The sequence below is a fragment of the Globicephala melas genome, chromosome 17 (assembly GCF_963455315.2).
Source record: "Globicephala melas chromosome 17, mGloMel1.2, whole genome shotgun sequence".
NCBI lineage: Eukaryota > Metazoa > Chordata > Mammalia > Artiodactyla > Delphinidae > Globicephala > Globicephala melas.
This window is the reverse complement of record NC_083330.1, coordinates 75,487,630-75,506,313: the sequence shown is the minus strand read 5'-3', so window position 1 is coordinate 75,506,313 and position 18,684 is coordinate 75,487,630. Positions and strand designations below refer to the sequence as shown.

General features: G+C 43.3%; 1 protein-coding gene across 3 annotated transcripts in view; it reads left to right on the top strand.

Moving 5' to 3' along the window:
* The window catches only part of FAM135B (family with sequence similarity 135 member B), a 269,866-nt gene that overhangs the window by 16,789 nt on the left and 234,393 nt on the right, over positions 1-18,684 (top strand). The window contains exon 1 of one of the 3 annotated variants that reach the window (XM_060287087.1): positions 3,317-3,441. The exons of the other annotated variants lie outside the window; for them this stretch is intronic. The gene's annotated coding sequence lies outside the window, so the exon portion shown is untranslated. Of the gene's footprint in view, positions 1-3,316; positions 3,442-18,684 lie in introns of those variants that run through there. 3 annotated transcript variants of the gene reach the window in all.

Genomic DNA, 18,684 nt, shown 5'->3' with positions numbered 1-18,684 from the left:
GACTCAGAGAGTATGTGGTGGTGAGGAGGTCGTGGGAAGTGAGAGTGATAAGGTCTGCAGGCTCTGGGATGGAAAGAGGTGTCATGGCAATGGGCTGAGATTTTTTTTTTATCCTGTTGGAGGATGAATTACATGTCGTTGCATGTCAGCTAAGCCTGGGCTTAGCTGTAATAATAGAAACCTAACAACAGTAGGTTATCCAAATGGAGTTTTATTTTTCTCTTGTAATGACAGCTCTGGCTTCTACCGTTGGTTGCACAAAGTCATCAAGAACACAGCTTGGTGCTCCGCCCAGGCTTCCTGCTCTGCCATCTTTAGCGTTGCCTCTCTTTTTCAGATTCATGGCGTGAAATCTTTCCTCTACCATCAGACATGGTGTCCGTATTTCAGATGTATAGGAAGCAGGAAGGGTGAAGAGTGAAAGACTTATGTCAACCAAGTTTATCTCTTTTTGTTAAAGAAAAGGTGGCTTTCTCATAATCCCATCCAACAGGCTTTCACTAACATCTTCTTGGTCTGAACTAGCTCTTGTGACCACCACTGACCAAAAGGGTGTCTGGAGAGATGCCTATTTTGCTATGCGGCTGAGCCAGATAAAGTCAAGGTTCCATTTAGAGAGAAAGGGAAGATGTTTTTTGGATAAGAAACCAGAATACCTGGCACTGGGAGTGATGCGATCAGCTGTGTTTACAGAGATGGCTTTGGCAGCAATCAACTGGCAGGTCTTGCAACCACGACCTTCAAGGAGGGCTCACGGTGGAAAAACAGGTGGGCGAACAGATGATAAGAAGATAGAGTGAGGAAGGTTAGGAGTGATGTGGGGGGCACAGGATGGAGCACTTACCCACTGTGGGACACAGTGGGTAAGCTTTCCCAGAGGAGGTGACTGTGGGCAGGGACTGAAAGAAGAGCGTGGTAGATGACAAAGAAGAAGTAGGACATGCGAGATGGCTTGGAGGAGAGAGATCACACGATACTTACTGGCAAATGTAAATAATTTCTTCTATTAAAGGAGGGTAGAAGGGGGGTAGGATGTGATGCTTGAAAGAGAGGCAAGGAGCAACCAGGGTGTCTTCTTGGTCCCAACTAGACATTCAGATGCATGGGACAGCCATACACCACACTTGGTACCTGCCTTGTCAGAAACCGCAGGTGTTCCTCTTCAGCAGGAATACTTGCAGTAGCCAGCCTGTGTGCAAAAAGAACAACCCACGTTGCGTGGTGGAGGTTCCACCCTGGCTTAAGAGCCTCATGCCTTTCAGGAACCATTTCTCTCTTGTAGAAACTCCATAGGCGTAGGACCCCTGAAAACACATGCTCAGCACTGGAGTCTCTAAGTTCAGGGAAGTCCAAAACAAGGCACCTCCATCCAATACCTATAGTTCCCCCAGTCCAGAGACAGTCTCCCCAGCAGAAGTCAGTTTACAGTAAGCAATATTGTTTAGCAATACAGTTCGCACACACGCCATCATTATCTGTTTCCAGGGAAACAGACTTAGAAAGTTTATCTGGTGGTCAGATTCTTAACGCAGGAAGGGAAAGACATTTTCTAACACTTTGCCCAGAGCCCTTTAATTTGTGAGCTATTGAAAAGCCTGGAAGGGTTTTTTGGTAGTGGATACCTTGATCAGATTTTCTATTGAGAAATAACTTCTAGGCTGTGGTGGATTGATGAGATGGGGCCACGATGGGCCCACATAACTAGATGGGAGGCTGTTTGTTTGTTGTTTATTTTTAATTTTTTTAATTTTTTATTTTTTTGCGGTACGCGGTCCTCTCACTGCTGTGGCCTCTCCCGTTGCGGAGCACAGGCTCCGGACGCCCAGGCTCAGCGGCCATGGCTCACGGGCCCAGCCGCTCTGCGGCATGTGGGATCTTCCCGGACCGGGGCACGAACCCGTGTCCCCTGCATCGGCAGGCGGACTCCCAACCACTGCGCCACCAGGGAAGCCCTGTTGTTTATTTTTAATAGACTGTATTTTTAGAGCAGTTTTAAGTTCACAGAAAAATTGAGTGGGGCATATAGAGTTCCCATATATTCCCTGCCCCACACATGCACGACCTCCCCTAGTATCAACATCCTGTACTACAGTGGTACGTTGGCTACAACTGATAAACCTACACTGACACATCATTAACACCGAAAGTCCATATTTTACATCAGGGTTCGCTCTTGGTGTTGTGCATTCTGTGGGTTTGGACACATTTATAATGACATGTATCAAATTTATTATGACATGACACAATACCATTTTACAGTCATACAGAATAGTTCCACTGCTCTAAAAATTCTCCACGTCCTGTCTGTTTATCTCTCTCTCCCACTAACCCCTGGCAACCACTGACCTTTTTTACTGTCTCCATAATTTTGACTTTTCCAGAATGTCGTGTAGTTGAAATCACACAATATGTGGCCTTCTCAGCTTGGCTTCTTTCACTTAATAATATACATTTAAGGTTCCTCCATGTCTTTTGATGACTTGATAGCTTTTTCTTTTAGTGCTGAATAATATTTCATTGTCTGGATATACCATACTTCCTGAATTTATTCACCAACTGAAGGACATCTTGGTTGATTACAAGTTTTGGTAGTTATGAATAAAGATGCTATAAATATAAACATCAGTGTCTAGGTTTTTGTGTGGCATCAGTTTTCAGCTCATTGAGTAAATACCAAGGAGCAGGATTGCTGGATTGTACGGTAAGAGTATGCTTAGTTTCATAAAATACTACCAAATAGTCTTCCAAAGTGACTGTACCATTTTGCATTCCCACCAGCAATGAATGAGAGTTCCTGTTGCTTCATTTCCTCATCATCCTTTTGTGTTTTCAGTATTTTGTTTTCCAGGTAAGAAATGGTGGGATCTGAACTAAGGCTGGGACAGTGGAGAAGAGAGCAGGTGAATTCTAGAACTCTTGTGGGTTTCAGATCGACAGATCTTGGTGACGGGTTGGCTTTGGGTGTTCAGGAAGCATGTGCAATCTTGGATGACTCTGGGATTCTTGTTTGGGTGACAGGATGAGTAGTGATGCTACTTGCAAACATAGAAAAATGAAGGACCAAGACAAGTCTTTAGAGCTGCAGTATGGTGTCTCGTTATGAGATATCCATGGAGTCTGTGGACGTTGGGAGAGATCTGGGTTGGAGATAGAAATACAAGTGTTATTGGTGTGAAGACTGTAGTTGGATTCATGATATTTGATGTGACTCACCAGTTAGAGCATTTTGGATTCTTTCCTGTAGAAAGAATAAAGAAGAGGGAAGGAGAAAGAATTATGGACGGTGTAGAAACCAGCTTCGGAGAGAAAGGAGAGCTTACAACAGACAGCAGACATCTTGCAGAAAGTTTGGAGTCTGACAGAGCAGATATTGGACCGAATTACCCAGTTATTTCTGGCTGCCTGTTATCCTTAGGAAGCATAAGTTATGGCTTTCAAAAGGTATTCTTTTTTCTGTTAATCTGGAAGCAAAAAAGAGCAAATGTTACACAGTTTGGTGACAGCACAGGATGGTACCAGGGCTTGTCCCAAAGAGAGTATGTAATTACTTTACTCATTTATTGTTGACAGATATTTCTTATCAGTTACTATGGGATGGATGCTATGGGATGGAGAGAGAGCAAACAAACCAGACCAAATCCTCAGTCTCCCAAGCCTCAGATCTAGTGGAGGGGGTCAAACAATACAAAAATCAAATCAATCAATAAATAGATGTAATAGGAAGTAGTGCAGCAAAATAAAAGATGGTGAGGGCTGGCAGAGGAGAGCACTTTTAGATCAAGTGGTCAGGGAGACTCTGGCATGAGGTCATCTGAATAAAGACCTGAATGAAGCCAGGGATGCTCAGGATGACATCTTCAGAGCTTCACCCAGGCCGTCAACGATCTGGCATCGCTTAGAGCAGGACTAACATAGAAGTGAAACTTGCGTTAGCAGAGGGCGCTGTGATGGAGTCCCCATTAGGTGCCGGTCTCTGTACTCACCACATGCCCTTTTCTCATTTGTCCCTATGGCCATGTAGGAGGCAGTATTATTATTCTCATTCTATAGGAGAGAAATTGAGGCTCAGAGAAGGAATAATTGGCCCAAGTTCACACAGTTAATGAATGAGAGAACTGAAATGTTACTTGGAGTCTGTCTGCCTTCGAAGTCCTCACTCTTTGTTCAGCCATCTGTACCGTCCTCCACAAACGGCCCTGGCAACACCATCCTCGGCGTATTCCACAGGGAAATTTTCAACTCTCTCTGCGCTGGAAAGAAGGAACCAGGGCTATATTTGTTTTCTGTTGTCTGGCTGACTCATTTTTTAAAATTAATTAATTAATTAATTTATGGCTGCGTTGGGTCTTCGTTGCTGCGCGTGGGCTTTTCTCTAGTTGCAGTGAGCAGGGGCTACTCTTCCTTGCGGTGCGTGGGCTTCTCACTGCGGTGGCTTCTCTTGTTGCGAAGCATGGGATCTAGGCGCACGGGCTTCAGTAGTTGCGGCACATGGGCTCAGTAGTTGTGGCTCACGGACTCTAGAGCGCAGGCTCAGTAGTTGTGGCGCACGGGCTTAGTTGCTCCGTGGCATGTGGGATCTTCCTGGACCAGGGGTCGAACCCGTGGCCCCTGCATTGGCAGGTGGATTCTTAACCACTCTGCCACCAGGGAAACCCCCTGGCTGACTCTTTAAAATGGTTTTGCAGTCCTCAGAATCTATTTAAAGTTTTGGCCAAGATAAATTGATAAAGTCAAATAAAACAGGAAATACTGATCTTTCTGTAACGTGCATAACATATCCATCCCAAGGCACTCTTTGCAGCCTTGCGATCCCCAGGGCTAGCTTGTGTTTTGAGGGAGCTCATTCTGATTATAATTTTATGCACATTTACACAATGCTCAGACTGAATTAAAAGAATAAAATTACAGTTGAATAGAAAAGTCCTCAATCTCTCCCTCTCTCTCTCTCTCTCTCTTTTTCACATTGGTACGTAAAAAAGGTATAATCCCAAAATGCTATCGATTGGTCAACAATAATTCAGTTCTTGTTTGTTTTCACTATTGTTTCTTAATTGCTCCGATGATGGCTGATCTCCTGCTTGTGTGCTAGTGAATTACCAGGGCATCATTCCCACTGGCAGCGAATCACTGCCTTCAGTATCCAGAGACAGTCTTTAGGAAATTGCTTTAAAAGGCTTTAGACTGAATCTGGTTGGAGCAATGACTTTGCCATCTTAGAGTAGTATTTCCATTTCAAGAATGACTGCCTCTTAGCAGTTAGAAAGGAAATGGTTATAAGGGTTTAGAACTCTCCCAGGTACACAGTTCCATGTGGAGTATAGGATCTGTGGTGGGAAGGAGCAGGAAAGAGCCTGGGGAATTTGCAGGGACTTTATCCTAGAGGGCGGCGTAAGCATCACCAAGGATGCTATGCCTTATTCTGTGGGCACCGTGGATCCTTAAAAGATTTGTGAGCAAAGAATGACGTGAAAAGAGTTTAGAATTTTTCACAGATTGTTCTGTGGCAATGAGGGTGTGGCTATAGGTTGGGTCAGGCTGGATAAGTCAGTACTTTTAATACTTTTTTTTTTTTTTGGCCATACCGTGCAGCAAGCGGAACTTCCCCGACCAGGGATCGAACCTGTGCCCCCTGCAGTGGAAGCGCAGAGTCTTAACCACTGGACCGCCAGGGAAGTCCAGTACTTTTTTTTTTTTTTTTGCGGTACGCGGGCCTCTCACTGTTGTGGCCTCTCCCATTGCGGAGCACAGGCTCCAGGCGCGCAGGATCAGCGGCCATGGCTCACGGGCCCAGCCACTCCGCGGCATGTGGGATCTTCCCGGACCGGGGCACGAACCCGTGTCCCTTGCATCGGCAGGCGGACTCCCAACCACTGCACCACCAGGGACGCCCAAGTACTTCTTATTCTTAACGCTTAGTTTCAGATTCTCCTACGGAGGCTTCTGTGTCTCATGATTAATACAAAGCTGTAAGGAAGCATGAGAAAAGCTGCTCACATGATCACAGTCTTATGTGGAACAAAAGGTGAAAACATTTCTAGCTGAGAAGAATTTAGTTACTTTCAGTTTATTCTTATTTTTCCAAAATGTAATAATTCAGATTAACAGCTATGCCTCTGATTAGAATTCCTGATGGCCGCGTGCTCTATAATGTACTCACAGGATTTAAGGCTCTCTGGATAAAATGTGCTCCATTCCTTTGTCTTTAAGGAAGATACCGGGTGGCGTGAGTTAGTACATCTGCTTTAACAAACCAGTTGGCAGAGACAAAACAAACCATGACACCTATACCCAGGAGGACCTCTGGGCCTGAATCTTTCTAAGCGTGCAGGTTCCTCAGACTGCTTGGGAGCTGTCCAGGGTGCTGGAAGAAATCTCACACACTCACACGCCACTTTAAATCATCATCTCTAAAACTAAGCTGGGTTCCTAACATTGCCGGGGGAATTCTTCAATACTTTCTTAATCTGCTTCTCCCTTCCCTTTTCCTGCTGGAATTTGTGCCATTCAAAATCTTCCAAATTACCACCCTCCTTGAGTTAGCCATCATTTTTCCTCACCTCTGGGGGAAGACCTACCTCTTCTCCTCACTAGGAACACAGAATAAAACATAAACAAGGTGGTCACTTTCCCTACTGAATCCCCCTGTGCTCAGTGTCACTCCGTTTGTGCACATCCTTTCCTGGAAAGAATGGACGTTCTTTTTAAGGCCAAACATCCCCATTTCCTCCTGCTCTGGACCTCAGCTCTTTTTCTCCCCAGAGAGAAAATGCTAAGAATGTTATTTATATCGTTTTGTAATTATAAAGTAAGAAATCAGGCTTCTGATGGTGAGTATTCTGCACGATATCAGTGGCCTCGCCTGTCCACATGTCAGGTGGTCACCTGCAGGAGGACAAGTGTCCTGAGGGAAGAGGTGACTCCTAACAAGGCAGGTTGGGGAGGGTCCTTACTTGTCCTTTCAAATTCGTTGATTGTGACAATCTCATTTACGGGGTCCAGATAGGTACATTTGTGGGTTATCATGTTTAGTTTTAATTAAACCGCCCTCACAAAATGCACGAGTGATTTTAAAACATCCCTACAGGGAAATTACAGCTTTAAGACAACGCTGATGGTTAAAATACGAATGAAAATCAAATAGATGCTTTTTCCAGTCACATTACAAGTTAAAAAATAGTTGATATAATTAAATAATACAAGAAATTAAAAAAATATATTATCAAGAAGACCCTTTGAAGTAGAGAGGTATGCTTACCCACATGCACAGTGAGCTCTGACCTCTAGATATACTGAGACCTGAAATTAGTGAATGAAATAATATAAAATGTACCTAGATTATGATATGCGTGCTCATGTGTATATATGGCCTCTGTTATCTGCTTGTGATGTGTATTCTGGGACTTTTAGAAAGCATTCCATGAAAGCTGCATGTGTTCTTCTGTTGTAGGGAGATATACTGGCCTCTGCCTGAGATATACTGGCCTCTTCCCATGTCTTTCTTTCAGATTTCAGCTCAAGTATTATATCACTCATAGCACTTGCCGTAATGTTCCATTTATTTCTGTGGTTATTTCCTTAGCTTTCATGCTCCATGTGGAAGAGGACCTGTCTGCTTTTGCTAACCTCTGGGACTACAGCCCCTCCTGTGCACCCCATCACATCCTAGGGGTTGAATTAATAACTAAAGGTGTCAATGAATACACGTCGGGGGTTGTGCCACTTGCATGGCAGCTGTTATGTTTTTCCAATGAATGCTGCCACTTGTAGGGTATGCTTGGAGCTCTAGGTTACAGACTGTCACCCGAGCCTGTTAAAAAGCCAGTGGATGAAATTCCTACCCCTTCCTCCCCCAATGATATTAGGTAGCATTAGCGTAAAGATTTAGAGAGATTATATCTGCCCATTCCAATCCCAGCTTTTTCCTGCCATGATAACTTGCCTCAAGACATATGAAGTTACATGATTAACTGAGGAATCTCTGATACTTGAAGTTCTAGAGGGCTCTGTAGCCATGTCTCGGTTTCAGGATGAGTCCATTGTCCGTTTCTAATGCATGGGCTCAACGTTTTCTTCTTTCCCTGACACTTCTCTTCCTACTTGCCAATCCTCCCACCCAGTTCCTAAGATGTGCAGGGTCTTGTGTGCCAGACAGATACACCTTCCCTTCTCAAGGTACCCAGTTAGCACCCAGGTTTTGTATTAAATTAGCTGCCACCTATGCTACTTGGGTCTGTTCCGAGAAGTGCCCGGTTACGAGTTACTCTAAAAATGTCCTGTCTTCCCTTTCCTGTGTCCTATCATGCCAGTTCCTTTTTAACCTTTTGTCATGGAATTCCTTAATTCCAGGAACTTGGTTACTTTCTGTTTTCCTTGGCTCTTCTTGACGTGGAGAAACAATTCTAATTTTCAATTAAAATAATTTTCTTATATATGTATATATTCATTTTAAGTTTTGGAGTTTAAGACGAAGCTTTCTTGTTAGAGCTGGCTGAATCAAAAGCAAGTTGTGATCGATGCAGGAGAAATGAAATCTGGTATTTAAGGGCAAACTTAAATAGTGCATGTAAATTTCAACACAAAGGAAAAGAAAGAGTGGAAGGAGGAAGAGAAAAAAGGAGGCCATTGAAGCAGGATCTAATGAAATCTATTCCTTTGGGACTGGGAGAAGTTTGTTGAAAATATCACGTTAGTAAAATGTGCAAGCTTTCTTCTGTCCATGGATGACGAGTCATAAAAAGTGAAAAGCTGGTGAATCACAAGGTACAATACAGTTATTTCTCTCATTTGATCTTCTTGACACATGTAAATAAAACAGTGTTAAAAGAATGGAAGTCTTCCATTACTAGGTAGAAAAAAAAGCAAAAGGGCTTTCAAATACAAACTGCCTTAGAGTTTTGACACGTCAGGTTCTGTAAATTCCATGGGGACGCTGTGTCACAAAAATTTTATTATGAACATTTTCAATCATCCAGAAAAATTGAAGAAAGGCATGAGGAAAACCACATTTTCTACACCTAGATTTGCCAGTTGTTAACCTGCTGGAATGTTTGCTTTATCTGCCTATGAATATATGCATATTTTTCTAGGTCATTTGAAAATAAGCTGCAGATTTCAAGACAATACAACTCAAATCCTCAGCATGCTTACTTAGGAAAATATATTCTCCAGTGCGACTTGAATGACATCATCGCACTGAAGAAAGTTGCCATAATACCATTCAATGTATATTCCACATTCATAATTCCTCAATTGTTCAAGAAAGGTGCTTATAGCTGTTTTCTGGCTGTACTGTTTTGAATTCCCACCCGCAGTGAATGAGAGTTCCTGTTGCTTCACATCTTCACCAGCATTTGATGTTGTCAGTGTTCTCTTGTTTAATAGGGGTGTATTGGTAGCTCACTGCTGTTTTAATTTGTATGTGATGTCGTTTCATATGCTTATTTGCCCTCTGTATACTTTCTGTGGTGAAGTATCTGTTAAGATCTTTGGCCCTTTTTTAATTGGGTTGCTTGTTTACTTATTATTGAGTTTTAGGAGTTCTTTATATATTTTGGATACCAATCCTTTATCAGATACGTCTTTTGCAAATATTTTCTCCTAGTCTGCGGCTTGTCTTTTCATTCTCTTGACACTGGCATTCACAGAGCATAAATTTTTAATTTTAATGAAGTCCCATTTATCAATTCTTTCTTCCATGGATCATGCCTTTGGGGTTGTATCTAAAAGGTTATCACAAAACCCAAGGTCATACAGATTTTCTCCAATGTTAAGGTCTAGAAGCTTTATAGTTTCCTGTTTTACATTTAGGTCTGTGATCCATTTTGAGTTAATTTTTTTTCCAAGTTTATTAAGGAATAATTGACAAATATAATTGTACATATATAAAGTATACAGCATGATGATTTGATATACATGTATTTCTTTTATTGTGGTGAGAATGCTTAAGATCTACTCTCAGCAACTTTCAAGCATACATACGATAATTTATTATTAACTATAGTCACCATGCTGTAGATTAGAGCCTTAGCACTTCTTCTTATAACTGAAAGCTCGTACCCTTTGTTTTATGTCTCCTCATTTCCTCCTCTCCCCAGACCTGTGTCTAGATTCTCTCTCTCTCTCACTCTTTTTTTTTTTTGCATGAGGATGTCCAGTGGTCCCAGTACCATTTGTTGAAAAGACTACCTTTTCTCCATAGTGTTGCCTCTGCTCCTTTGTCAAAAATTGAGTCTATTCTGGGCTCTCTATTCTGCTCCTTTGGTCCATTTGTTTCTTCTTTTGCCAAGGCACACTGTCTTGATTACTGTAGCTTTTTAGTAAGTGTTGAATTTGGGTAATCTCAGTCCTACAGCTTTGTTCTTCTATAGTATCATGTGGGCTAGTCTGGATCCTTTGACTCTGTGTATAAACTTTAGGATCAACTTGTCAATATCCACAAAATAACTTGCTGAGATTTTGATTAAGATTTTGTTGCATCTACATATCATTTTGGGAAGAACTGACATTTTGACAGTTTTGAGCCTTCCTATTTGTTTTTTTTTTTTTTTTTTTTCTTTTTGCGGTACGCGGGCCTCTCACTGCTGTGGCCTCTCCCGTTATGGAGCACAGGCTCCGGACGCGCAGGCCCAGCGGGCATGGCTCGCGGGCCCAGCCGCTCCGCGGCATGTGGGATCCTCCCGGACCGGGGCACGAACCCGTGTCCCCTGCATCGGCAGGCGGACTCTCAACCACTGCGCCCCCAGGGAAGTCCTGAGCCTTCCTATTTGAACATGGAATATTTTTCCATTGATTTAGTTCTTTGAGTTCTTTCATCAGAGTTTTGTAGTTTTCCTTATATACCCCTTGTACATATTTTGTTAGATTTTTATCTAAGTATATCATATTTGGGGTGCTAACATAAATTATATTGTGTTTTACATTTCAAATTCCACTTGTTTGTTGCTGATACATAGGAAAACAATTGCTTTTTGTATGTTAATCTATATCATGCAACCTTCCTATAATCATGTATAAGTTCTAGGGGTTATTTTGTTCATTCTTTTACATTTTCTACATAAATGATCATGTCATCTGCAGACAGAGACAGTTTTATTTCTTCCTTCCAAATCCATATACCGTTTATATCCTTTCCTTGTCTTTTTGCATTAGTGGGACTTTCAGTAAAATGTGAAAAGCATTGGTGAAGAGGGGTCATTCTTGCCTCAATCCTGATCTTAGTGGGGAAGCTTTGGGTTTTTCACCATGAAGTGAGAGGTTAGCTATAGTTTCTTTCTTTTTTCTTTTGTAGATATTTTTTTTACCAAGTTGTGGAAATTCCCCTCTGTTCTTAGTTTACTGAGTTGTTTTTTTTTTTTTTTTGCGGTACGCGGGCCTCTCACTGCCGTGGCCTCTCCCGCTGTGGAGCACAGGCTCCGGACGTGCAGGCTCAGTGGCCATGGTTCACGAGCCCAGCCGCTCCGCGGCATGTGGGATCTTCCCGGACCGGGGCACGAACCCGTGTCCCCTGCATCGGCAGGCGGACTCTCAACCACTGCGCCACTAGGGAAGGCCGAGTTTTTTGCTTTTATCATGAATGGGTGTTGAATTTTGTCAAACGCTTTTTCTGCATCTAAAGATATTTTCATGTGATTTTCTTCTTTAGCCTGGTGATGTGATGGGTTACTTTAATTGATTTTTTAATGTTGAACCAGCCTTGCGTACCTGGGTTAAATCCCAGTTGGTTGTGGTGTATAATTCTTTTTATACATTGTTGGATTAAATTTGTTAATATTTTGTTTTGAGGATTTTTGCATCTATATTCATGAAAATTATTGGTCTGTAGTTTTCTTGTAAAGTGTTTGTCTGGTTTTGGTTTTAAACTAATGTGGGTTTCAAAGAATAAATTAGGAAGTATTCCATCTGTTTTTATCTTCTGAAAGATATTGTAGGGAATTGGTATAATTTCTTCCTTAAATGTTTGTTAGAATTCACCAGTGAACCCATCTGGGCCTGGTGTTTTCTGTATTGAAATGTTATTAATTATTGATTCAATTTCTTTAATAGATATAGGCATATCTAGATCGTCTGTTTCATCTTGTGTGCATTTTGGCAGACTGTGTCTTTCAAGGAATTGGTCCATTTCATCTAGGTTATCAAATTTGTAGGCAAGGAGTTGTTTTTTTTTTTTTTTTTTTTTTTTTCGGTACGCGGGCCTCTCACTGTTGTGGCCTCTTCCCGTTGCGGAGCACAGGCTTCGGACGCGCAGGCTCAGTGGCCGTGGCTCACGGGCCCAGCCACTCCGTGGCATGTGGGACCTTCCCGTACTGGGGCACGAACACGTGTCCCCTGCATCGGCAGGTGGACTGTCAATCACTGCGCCACCAGGGAAGCCCAAGGAGTTGTTTATAGTATTCTCTTATTATTCTTTTTACGTCCATGGACTCTGTAGTGATGTCCCCTCTTTCTTTCTCTTGTTAGTAATTTGTGTCCTTTATCTTTTTTTTTTTCTTAGTTAGCCTGGCTATTGGCTTATTGATTTTAATGATCTTTTCAAAGAATCAGCTTTTGGTTTCATTGATTTTCTCTACTGATTTCTTGTTTTAATCCAATCCAATCCAATCAATACAATATTGATTTCTGCTTTATACGGATTATTTTTCTAAGTTGACAGAAGGAAGAACAAGTCTGGTATTTTAATTCTCTTGATTAGGGGTCTGAAGAAAGCTGTACCTCTATGAGGTGATTTATAAGACTAGGAAATTCTCTCAGGGATCAATGGACTATTTTATTGATACGGACTCTCATGACGTTTTAAAATCTGTTTCTTTCATTATAACACTTCACCTTTTGGCTATATAATCGTCAGCAGTATCTTACCAATGTTTTATTTATTTCATTTTATAAATTTATTTATCTTTTATATATTTATTTTTGGCTGCATTGGGTCTTTGTTGCTGCACGTGGGCTTTCTCTAGTTGCAGCGAGCGGGGGCTACTCTTTGTTGCGGTGCGCGGGCGTCTCATTGTGGTGGCTTCTTTTGTTGCGGAGCACGGGCTCTAGGCGCATGGGCTTCAGTAGCTGTGGCTCGCAGGCTCTAGAGCGCAGGCTCAGTAGTTGTGGCGCACGGGCTTAGTTGCTCCGCGGCATGTGGGATCTTCCCGGACCAGGGCTCAAACCTGTGTCCCCTGCATTGGCAGGCGGATTCTTAACCACTGTGCCACCATGGAAGTCCCTTACCAATATTTTATAGACTTTTAATTCTTTAAATGTTTCTTTAGAATTAAACATATAACCAAACAGCTTACTTTCAATAGGCATTCGAGCCAGACTGAAGAGGTTTAGTCTAATTTATATTCTCCCCATCTTTTTATTAATTGCATTGCAGCTCATATTAGCATATTTATTTTCTCCATTTTCCATTTATTTATTTTAAACAATGCAAGAAAATGTAATAAAGCATTCAGATCTGCAAACAAATACCATTATAATACAAAGAGGGTTGTTTTGTGGAAAGTGAACAAACTGATAGGTAGGCAGAGATGAATGGCAATACTTGATATTTAGTTGCTGGATCAAGGTCTAAATTTGAAATAAGAAAAGTGGTTTAAGGTTAAGAGAGTAAAACTTGAGCTCTCATAAGACAACAGATGTGTGCTAGAAATAGCCTCTCTGGTGGTTTGGTTGAAGAATAGACTCTTAAGTAGCCTGGCTGTTGAAAACAGAAAACACACACACACACACACACACACACACACACACACACACACACTTAAAGAATTTAGTCTCAGTCAGAGAGAGTGACATGTCTCACTGCTACTAGCAAGTTATACCACGTAGTTAGAGTCTGAACTTTGCATAGCTACCTGATGTGATCTAGCAGAGTCCTTCAAATTTCTCTTCCCAACCTTCTACTCATTCATTGACTGAGAGGAGAGGCCAGTTGTGTTATAAAAATTCCCACATGCTGGAGTTGTCTGTTTTCTAGTAACATCATTTACCTTGGTTCTCTCTCCCTTGTATTTCAGAAACACTAAAAGTTAGGTCGCAGGCAATACTGTTCAGTTGAACTTTGTGTGATGAAGATGTTCTATATGTGTTGTTCAGTGTGGTAACCATTGACCACAGGTATTTATTGAACACTTGAAATGTGGTTAGTACAACTAAGGAAATGAGTTTTTACTTGTATTTAATTAATTGAACTTTAAGTATCAGAGCACATGTCTGGTGCTATAATATTGGATAGCACAGTTCTGGGGGCTTGAATAAATTTGGGTTAAATATTTCAGCAGTAGTGCCTCAGGGATACTCTAAATATGTTTTGCAATTTTAACGATTTTAGTTCTGTTCACCCTTAGGTGAACACCAGGGTTAAATTTATTAGCCACTAATATAAGGTAGCAGGTAGTGAATCAGACTGTGTTTTTCGAGTACTTCTGCAGGTTTATGGCATAAGCCAGATAGAATCTTCAGTCAAAACTAGGGGAAGACAAGGATTACGTAGAACTTTCGTGACCAAGGACTTACTTGGAGTTTGCCTTTTGAGTGAGGAGATAGATTTTTGGAAAAGAACCAGGAAGAATACTTTTTCACCGTCTTTAGTCCTGGGATTGGCTTCCGTTCTTCCCACTTTATCACACCTCCTTAATACATATTTACTGTAATAGGCAGTGTTTCACTGATGACACAACTGCCTGATCCTGAATCATCAAAGCAAGGCTTATATAAATTTGTCACACCGTCCTTACTAAGGAAGAAGAAACTTATCAACAGGGATTGATGCAAAAATGACTTTGTCGGGCTTCTCTGGAGATGCAGTGGTTGAGAGTCCGCCTGCTGATGCAGGGGACACGGGTTCGTGCCCCGGTCCGGGAAGATCCCACATGCCGCGGAGCGGCTGGGCCCGTGAGCCATGGCCGCTGAGCCTGCGTGTCCGGAGCCTGTGCTCCGCAACGGGAGAGGCCACAACAGTGAGAGGCCCATGTACCACAAAAAAAAAAAAAAAAGAAAGAAAATGACGTTGTCTCATCTCCTGAGCTAGAATAAATTACCAAAACATCCCAGCATTAGATTATAGTTAACTAGTAGCTTTAAAGACAGAAAGGTTTCTTATAACCCAGTCTAGTTGCACTGGCATAGATGTATTAATTTGCCGTTACCTCTCATCCTGTAAAAGGCACAACTGCCTTCTTATTTTAGTTTTTTAACTCAGTTGTTCATCCATTATTTCTCGAGGAAACATAAGTGAACAGCTTCTAGTATAAAGCCTCACCCAGTGGGCATTCTGATGGCAACCTCCAAGCTGAGAATCTTATACAAACTCTAGACTCCCCTGCCCACCTGATCACACTGCCCTTTGCTATGTGTCAGTTCCTCCTCTGGCTTCTTCACAGGCCTTTCCAATCTTATCTTCGGGTGTACTTCACTCTCAGACTAGCACTGACCTAATTCTCACTCCTGACCGAGATTCTGACCCAGTCTCTTTAAGTGGGTCACACTGCGGCTCTCTTGCTTGCTTTGACCTGTCTGTGCTAGAAAAGAGGTGCTAAGAGCAGGGAGCAGTCCCTCTTCTCCTTGACTTGGAGGAGCTTTGCTTTCCCCTGGCCAGGTGAGCGAGGGCTGAGCTGCAGGCTAGGTGCAAGGCCAGACGCAGGTGAGAGGACAGAGGCTTGGCTGTTTGCACAGCTGGGCTTCCTTCCACTGGCTGTAGGTGGCTTCATTAAGTGAAGAGTTAGCTGGGAAGAGGCACAGTGCTCCAGTGACAACGTCCAGATGAGCCCCAAAGAGTGGAGATTGTATTTGATGGTGGTTAGAACAGACCCACGAGCCTGGAAGAGGAGTTCAGAGATGCAGCTCAACGGAGGGAGAGAACAAGGTCTCAGTGAAAAGAACAAGGTAGTGTCTGGAAATGGACAGCCTTGAGTTCCTCTTGTAACCCCGCCTCCTACTTACCATGTGATCTTAAGGCAAAGTCCTTAACCCTGTGTGACCCCAATTACTGCATCTGTAAATTGGGGATATGATTAACCCTTCAGAGGAAGGTGAAGATTACATGAGATGTGTCAGAAAGATCCTAGTATAGTTCCAGGCACAGAGCCAGAGCTTCATAACCATTTACTAGGAAAGGCTCACAAAGGGTGATTGACAGATGGCATTTGGGTGTAAAACACCTTATATAGACAACTTTCATCAGTGCTCCTACCTTCCTTTCCCCACTTCAGGACACCCCACATGCTGCCCCCATATTTACTTGGCTGCTGTGAGGGCCTGGCTCAGTTTGTGTTTCCCTGCATTCAACTTGACAGTTTGGCCCCTGAAACTGCAGCCTCTAATTTTCTTAACTGCAAAATTTCCCCGAAGCCTGTTATTCCAGCTCGGTACTGTTTCCTTATTAATTGTTCTTTAAACAATGAGTCCAGCCAAGTTTTCCCCAACTTCCGAACGTATTTTTCTGCAGTCACTAAAGTGTCATACTGTGGCGGGGTAAATTCTAAGTCCCCACTAAAAAAGAGACTGTGTCTTGTCATTTTAACTGCTGTATCCCAGGCCTAGAACGGCGTGTGTTGCAGCCTAGGAACTTAATGCAGTGGGACGAAATGTTTGGATGCATTTTCCATGAGAATGTGCTCCGGCTTGTTTTTTCTAGCGTTCTGGGCACCAGGCCCACTGCCATCCAGCCCCAAGGATCTCTGCTGGGGTGATGGCAGACTCTCCTGAAATGGTTCCATTCTGTTTTTTTCCAGCTCAGAATTGCAGTGTAGCTTCAGCAAACCTCCTGTCTACCTTCCCTCCTTTCTCAGAGCATTGCCCTCAGCCTGAATTCTAAGGCTGACTCTTCACGTGTTTAGAAGACACTGGACAGGGTCCCTGCCTGTGGGTGTCAGAGGTGGGCTCAGAGGTGCAAGTGGGACTCGCTCTACGGGGCGCACTGAGTGCCCCACGGGGGCAGGCTGTTGAGAAGTCCTTCTCTGGAAGTTTGAATCTGAGAGTAGGGCTGTTTGATGAGCCCCACCCTAGGGGCTGAACCAGCAGACTGAGGAGCTGTCCATTCCCATCTCAGGAGGGAAAGGGAACCCCCCCCGAGCATCAGGAACTCCTCCCGTATCCACTTGGCTGACCTTTGCTTGGTGATGTGTTAGTCACCTGTACTGTCCTCCATGCTGCCTGCCGCATTCTTGACGTCAAGGATGGTGTCCATCTTACGTCTTCATTTCATTATCTAGTCAAATACTAGCTGATGAAGGAATGAGTGAATCCAGCTATGTAAGCTGTCTGAGTCTTCGTCTCCTTGTCTGTGAAAATAGGTGGTAAGTACTTACGCGATATAATGTTAGAGCAAATTAAATGAGGTCAGACAATTTGAGGGTGTCGCGTAAAACTTGCTATTTTTCCTTGCCCGAGACGTGTTGATTATTGCTGTCGTTACTGTTGTTGTAATCTCTCCTCAAAGAGTTTCTCAACCAGTGGGCCTTTCTTCACATCTTAAGATCTCTCTCCAAGGGACCCTTCTCCTTAGAATTGCTTAGGAGTCAAGCTCACGTCCCCTTCTCCTGAAATTTCCCTCTGTTCTGCTACATCTCGGATACCCATCCTACGTCTCCTTCTCTTTATTAACTCCCTCCCTGAAAGAGATGCCCACACCGGCTGCTTCCGCTTTCTCCTGAGGCTCCCAGAACTGCTGCTAGGTTAAAGGACCTCAGTATTTTATAGCCCCCGTGATGCTCTGGGAATCATGCAGGGTGAGCTACGCTGCTGCATCCTCAGCACCACTTTACACGGAGGAGCTGAGGCGCAGACTATGCCTTCAGGAGGTGGTGGAACTGGGATTCTGTGCTTTTCTCACTTCATTTTGGCTTCATAACTTGTTATAATGGATCTTTGCTCTATCTGAGAAGCCCAGCCCCGCCTTTCCTGCTGTAATCCTCTCTCATCCTCTTTGAATTCACTGATTCAACTGTCTCTCCCTTTTCTAACTCCTGGCTGGATCTGTCTCTCCTCTCTCACCACCCAGACCGTGTGGGTTCTGCCTTGAATTCTGATTATTTGATAATCGGCCTTTTTACCCCCATTAGATTTTAAGGAATTTGAAGCTAGTGACGCCCTCTTTTCTATTTCTCCTTCCTCCAGTCTGTTTAGCAACAGAACCTGACAAAGGACCTCCTAAATATGTGCTCTTTTGACCGAAAATTCAGGGACAGATCCTGCTTCTTAGGACTTTGCAATCTTCAACTTTGTGTTTTGTTTTTTTTTTTTGCGGTACGCGGGCCTCCCACTGTCCCGGCCTCTCCCGTTGTGGAGCACAGGCTCCGGACGCGCAGGCTCAGCGGCCATGGCTCACGGGCCCAGCCGCTCCGCGGCATGTGGGATCTTCCCGGACCGGGGCACGAACCCACGTCCCCTGCATCGGCAGGCGGACCCTCAACCACTGCGCCACCAGGGAAGCCCTTCAACTTTGTTTTTAACATGGAAGTAGGTACTTGTGGGCTGGGTCACACACAATTATTGTTATTTCTTGTTCTCTCAGTTATTTTAACAATGTGATGTAAATGGTCTACCAGTAGTTAATTTTTGGATAAGTAGAACAAACTTTAGATCCCGACCACCCAGAACCACTGGAGAGGCTGTAGGTGAAATTCTCAGGCAGGCTGGCTGGGTAGTGACTTTGCCCAATCTAGGCCCACATCCAGATGTGCTCAGGATTCCCCCTCC